The sequence below is a fragment of the Melospiza melodia genome, chromosome 1 (assembly GCF_035770615.1).
Source record: "Melospiza melodia melodia isolate bMelMel2 chromosome 1, bMelMel2.pri, whole genome shotgun sequence".
Classification (NCBI taxonomy): Eukaryota; Metazoa; Chordata; class Aves; order Passeriformes; family Passerellidae; genus Melospiza; species Melospiza melodia.
The window spans coordinates 173,107,521-173,113,520 of record NC_086194.1 but is presented as its reverse complement, the minus strand read 5'-3'; positions in this window follow the sequence as shown (position 1 = coordinate 173,113,520).

Below are 6,000 nucleotides of genomic sequence, written 5' to 3'. Positions count from 1 at the left end.
TTTTTGGGGACCCCCCCTCCATTTTGGGCACTGTCCCCACCTTGGTGACCTTCTCCATTTTGGGGAGCCCCCCATTTTGGGGACCCCCCCATCAGTTTGGGGATGTCACCCATGGGACCCCCATTTTGGGGACCGTCCTCATTTTGGGGACCCCCTTTATGGGATCCCCCATTTTGGGGACCATCCCCATTTTGGGGACCTCTCCATTTTGGGGACCATCCCTATTTTGGGCACCCCCTTGATGGGATCCCCTATTTTGGGGACCTTCTTCATCTTGGACTCTCCCATTTTGGGGACCCCCCCTCCATTTTGGGCACTGTCCCCACCTTGGTGACCTTCTCCATTTTGGGGAGCCCCCCATTTTGGGGACCCCCCCATCAGTTTGGGGACGTCACCCATGGGACCCCCATTTTGGGGACCATCCTCATGTTGGGGACCCCCTTTATGGGATCCCCTATTTTGGGGACCTTCTCCATTTTGGGGGACCTTCTCCATTTTGGGGACCTTCTCCATTTTGGGGACCATCCCCATTTTGGGGACCCCCATTTTGGGGACCTTCTCCATTTTGGGGACTGTCCCCATCTTGGTGACCTTCTCCATTTTGGGGACCTTCTCCACCTTGGGGACCTCCATTTTGGGGACCATCCCCATTTTGGGGACCCCCATTTTGGGGACCATCCCCATTTTGGGGACCTTCTCCATTTTGGGGACCGTCCCCATTTTGGGGTGGTTCTTCATTTTGGGGACCCCCATTTTGGGGACCTTCTCCACCTTGGGGACCTTCTCCATTTTGGGGACCTTCTCCACCTTGGGGACCCCCATTTTGGGGACCTTCTCCATTTTGGGGACCTTCTCCATTGTGGGGACCATCCCCACCTTGGTGACCTTCTCCACCTTGGGGACCTCCATTCTGGGGACCTTCTCCATTTTGGGGACCCCCATTTTGGGGACCTCTCCATTTTGAGGACCTTCTCCATTTTGGGGACCATCCCCACCTTGGTGACACCCCCATTTTGGGGACCTTCAATGGGATCCTCCATCTTGGGGACCATCTCCATTTTGGGGACCCCCTTCATGGGACCCCCCCCTTTTGGGGACTGTCTCCACCTTGGAGATCCCCCCCACTTTGGGGACATCACCCATGGGACCCCAATTTTGGGGACCTTCTCCATTTTGGGGACGTTCTTCATTTTGGGGACCCCCATTTTGGGGACCTTCTCCATTTTGGGGACCTTCTCCACTTTGGGGACCTCCATTTTGGGGACCATCCCCATTTTGGGGACCCCCTTCATGGGACCCTTCATTTTGGGGACCTTCTCCATTTTGGGGACCTTTTCCATCTTGGTGACCTTCTCCATTTTGGGGACCTTCTCCACCTTGGGGACCCCCTTCATGGGACCCTTCATTTTGGGGACCTTCTCCATTTTGGGGACCTTCTCCACCTTGGTGACCCCCATTTTAGGGACCCTCCCATTTTAGGGGACCGTCCCCACCTTGGTGACCTTCTCCACCTTGGGGACCTCAATTTTGGGGACCATCCTCATTTTGGGGACCCCCTTCATGGGACCCCCCCATTTTGGGGACCTTCTCCACCTTGGGGACCTCAATTTTGGGGACCATCCTCATTTTGGGGACCCCCTTCATGGGACCCTCCATTTTGGGGACTGTCCCCACCTTGGTGACCTTCACCATTTGGTGGACCTTCTCCACCTTGGGGACCTCCATTTTGGGGACCTCAGTCCCATGGGACCCCTCCCCCATTTTGGGGACCATCCCCACCTTGGTGACCCCCCCCATTTTGGGGACCTTCAATGGGACCCCCCCCATTTTGGGGACCTTCTCCATTTTGGGACCTTCTCCACATTGGGGACCTCCATTTTGGGGACCATCCCCACCTTGGTGACCTTCTCCATTTTGGGGACCTTCTCCATTTGGTGATCTCCCAGGACTTGGGCGGCCATTTTGGGACACCTCCATTTTGGGAAACCCCTCCATGGGACCCCCCCCATTGAGGTGACCCCATCCCCACCTTGGTGACACCCCCAGTTTGGGGACATCACCCATGGGACCCCCAAGTTTGGGGACCATCCCCACCTTGGGGACCTTCTCCATGTGCCCTCCTCCATTTTGGGGACCTTCTCCATTTTGGGGACCTTCTCCACCTTGGGGACCTTCTCCAAGTGCCCTCCTCCATTTTGGGGACCTTCTCCACCCTGGTGACCCCACCTTGAGGATCTCCACCTTGGTGTCCCCCAATCTCCTCCAGGAGCCACCTTGGTGACCCCCCCCCCCATTTTTGGGGACCTTCTCCACTTTGGGCACCTCCCACCCATGGGACCCCACCCAGTTTGGGACCTTCTCCACTTTGGGGACCTCCCAGGACTTGGTGGCCATTTTGGGACCTCCCACCCATGGGACCTCCCCATTTTGGGACCTTCTCGACCTTGGGGACCTCCCACCCATAGGACCCCACCCAGTTTGGGACCTTCTCCACCTTGGGGACCTTCTCCATGTGTCCTCCTCCATTTTGGGGACCTTCTCCACCCTGGTGACCCCACCTTGAGGATCTCCACCTTGGTGTCCCCCAATCTCCTCCAGGAGCCACCTTGTTGACCCCCCCCCCCCCATTTTTGGGGACCTTCTCCACTTTGGGGACCTCCCACCCATGGGACCCCACCCAGTTTGGGACCTTCTCCATCTTGGGGACCTCCCAGGACTTGGTGGCCATTTTGGGACCGAGCTCCATTTTGGGGACCTCCCACTCATGGGACCTCCAAGTTTGGGGACCTTCTCCACCTTGGGGACCTTCTCCATGTGCCCTCCTCCATTTTGGGGACCTTCTCCATTTTGGGGACCTTCTCCACCTTGGGGACCTTCTCCATTTTGGGGACCATCCCCACCTTGGTGACCTTCTCCAAGTGCCCTTCTCCATTTTGGGGGACCTTCTCCACCCTGGTGACCCCACCTTGAGGATCTCCACCTTGGTGACCCCCAATCTCCTCCAGGAGCCACCTTGGTGACCCCCCCCCCCCATTTTTGGGGACCTTCTCCACCTTGGGGACCTCCCAGGACTTGGTGGCCATTTTGGGACCTCCCACCCATGGGACCTCCCCATTTTGGGACCTTCTCCACCTTGGGGACCTCCCACCCATAGGACCCCACCCAGTTTGGGACCTTCTCCACTTTGGGGACCTTCTCCAAGTGCCCTCCTCCATTTTGGGGACCTTCTCCAAGTGCCCTCCTCCACTTTGGGGACCTTCTCCACCCTGGTGACCCCACCTTGAGGATCTCCACCCTGGTGACCCCCAATCTCCTCCAGGAGCCACCTTGGTGACCCCCCCCCATTTTTGGGGACCTTCTCCACTTTGGGGACCTCCCACCCATGGGACCTCCCAAATTTGGGACCTTCTCCACTTTGGGGACCTCCCAGGACTTGGTGGCCATTTTGGGACCCCCCCATTTTGGGGACCTCAATCCCATGGGACCTCCAAGTTTGGGGACCATCCCCACCTTGGGGACCTTCTCCACTTTGGGGACCTCCCACCCATGGGACCCCACCCACCCATTTTGGGACCTTCCATGGGACCCCACCCAATTTGGGACCTTCTGCACTTTGGGGACCATCCCAGGATCTTGGGGACCCCTCCAGTGTGGGGACTTCTCCATTTTGGGGGACCTGGTGGACATTGGGGACACCGAGGTGGCACCTGGAAGTGGTGGGAGCACCAAGGTGGGACCAGGAGAAGGTTTGGGGTCACCAAGGTGGGACCTGGAGAAGATTTGGGGTCACCAAGGTGGGACCTGGAGGATCTGAAGAAGATTGAGGGACACCAAGGTGGGACCTGGAGGAGATTGGGGTCACCAAGGTGGGACCTGGAGGAGATCTGGGGTCACCAAGGTGGGACCTGGTGGAGATCTGGGGTCACCAAGGTGGGACCTGGAGGAGATTGGGGTCACCAAGGTGGGACCTGGAGAAGGTCTGGGGTCACCAAGGTGGGACCTGGTGGAGATCTGGGGTCACCAAGGTGGGACCAGGAAGATCTGAAGAAGATTGAGGGACACCAAGGTGGGACCTGCTGGAAGTTGGAGGTCACCAAGGTGGGACCTGGTGGGACTTGGGGGACACCAAGGTGGGACCTGGTAGACATGGAGGTCACCAAAGTGGGACCTGGAGAAGGTTTGGGGTCACCAAGGTGGGACCTGGAGGAGATCTGGGGTCACCAAGGTGGGACCAGGAAGATCTGAAGAAGATTGAGGGACACCAAGGTGGAACCTGCTGGAAGTTGGAGGTCACCAAGGTGGGACCTGGTGGGACTTGGGGGACACCAAGGTGGGACCTGGAGAAGGTTCGGGGTCACCAAGGTGGGACCTGGAGAAGGTTTGGGGTCACCAAGGTGGGACCTGGTGGGACTTGGGGGACACCAAGGTGGGACCTGGAGAGGGTTTGGGGTCACCAAGGTGGGACCTGGAGAAGGTTTGGGGTCATCAGGGTGGGACCTGGAACTGGTGGGAGCACCAAGGTGGGACCTGGAGGAGATCTGGGGTCACCAAGGTGGGACCTGGAGGATCTGGAGAAGATTGAGGGACACCAAGGTGGGACCTGGAGGAGATCAGGAACACCAAGGTGGGACCTGCTGGAGATCTGGGGTCACCAAGGTGGGACCTGGAAGTGGTGGGAGCATCAAGGTGGGACCTGGAGAAGGTCTGGGGTCACCAAGGTGGGACCAGGAGAGGTGGAACCTGGAAGTGGTGGGGACACCAAGAAGGTCCTGCTGGAAGCTGAGGGGCACCAAGATGGGACTTGGAGATCTGGGGACACCAAGGTGGGACCTGGAGAAGGTTTGAGATCACCAAGGTGGGACCTGGAAGATCTGAAGAAGATTGAGGGACACCAAGGTGGGACCTGCTGGAAGCTGGAGGTCACCAAGGTGGGACCTGGTGGACATCGGGGTCACCAAGGTGGGACCTGGAGAGGGTTTGAGATCACCAAGGTGGGACCTGGAAGTGGTGGGAGCACCAAGGTGGGACCTGGAGGAGATTGGGAGTCACCAAGGTGGGACTTGGAGGAGATTGGGGTCACCAAGGTGGGACCTGGAAGTGGTGGGAGCACCAAGGTGGGACCTGGTGGAGATCTGGGGTCACCAAGGTGGGACCTGGAGCATCTGAAGAAGATTGAGGGACACCAAGGTGGGACCTGGAGGAGATCTGGGGTCACCAAGGTGGGACCTGGTAGACATGGAGGTCACCAAGGTGGGACCTGGAGAAGGTTTGGGGTCACCAAGGTGGGACCTGGAAGTGGTGGGAGCATCAAGGTGGGACCTGGAGGAGATTGGGAGTCACCAAGGTGGGACCTGGTGGAGATCTGGGGTCACCAAGGTGGGACCTGGAGAAGGTTTGGGGTCACCAAGGTGGGACCAGGAGAAGATCTGGGGTCACCAAGGTGGGACCTGGAGAAGGTTTGGGGTCACCAAGGTGGGACCTGGAGAAGGTTTGGGGTCACCAAGGTGGGACCTGGAGGATCTGAAGAAGATTGAAGGGCACCAAGGTGGGACCTGCTGGAAGTTGGAGGTCACCAAGGTGGGACCTGGAGAAGGTTTGGGGTCACCAAGGTGGGACCTGGAGAAGATCTGGGGTCACCAAGGTGGGACCTGGAGGATCTGAAGAAGATTGAAGGGCACCAAGGTGGGACCTGCTGGAGGTTGGAGGTCACCAAGGTGGGACCTGGTGGGACTTGGGGGACACCAAGGTGGGACCTGGAGATCTGGGGTCACCAAGGTGGGACCTGGAGAAGGTTTGGGGTCATCAGGGTGGGACATGGAGGTTCTGAAGAAGATTGAGGGACACCAAGGTGGGACCTGCTGGAAGTTCGAGGACCCAATGTGGGACCTGGTGGGACTTGGGGGACACCAAGGAGGGACCTGCTGGAGATTTGGGGTCACCAAGGTGGGACCTGGAGGAGATCTGGGGTCACCAAGGTGGGACCTGGAGAAGGTTTGGGGT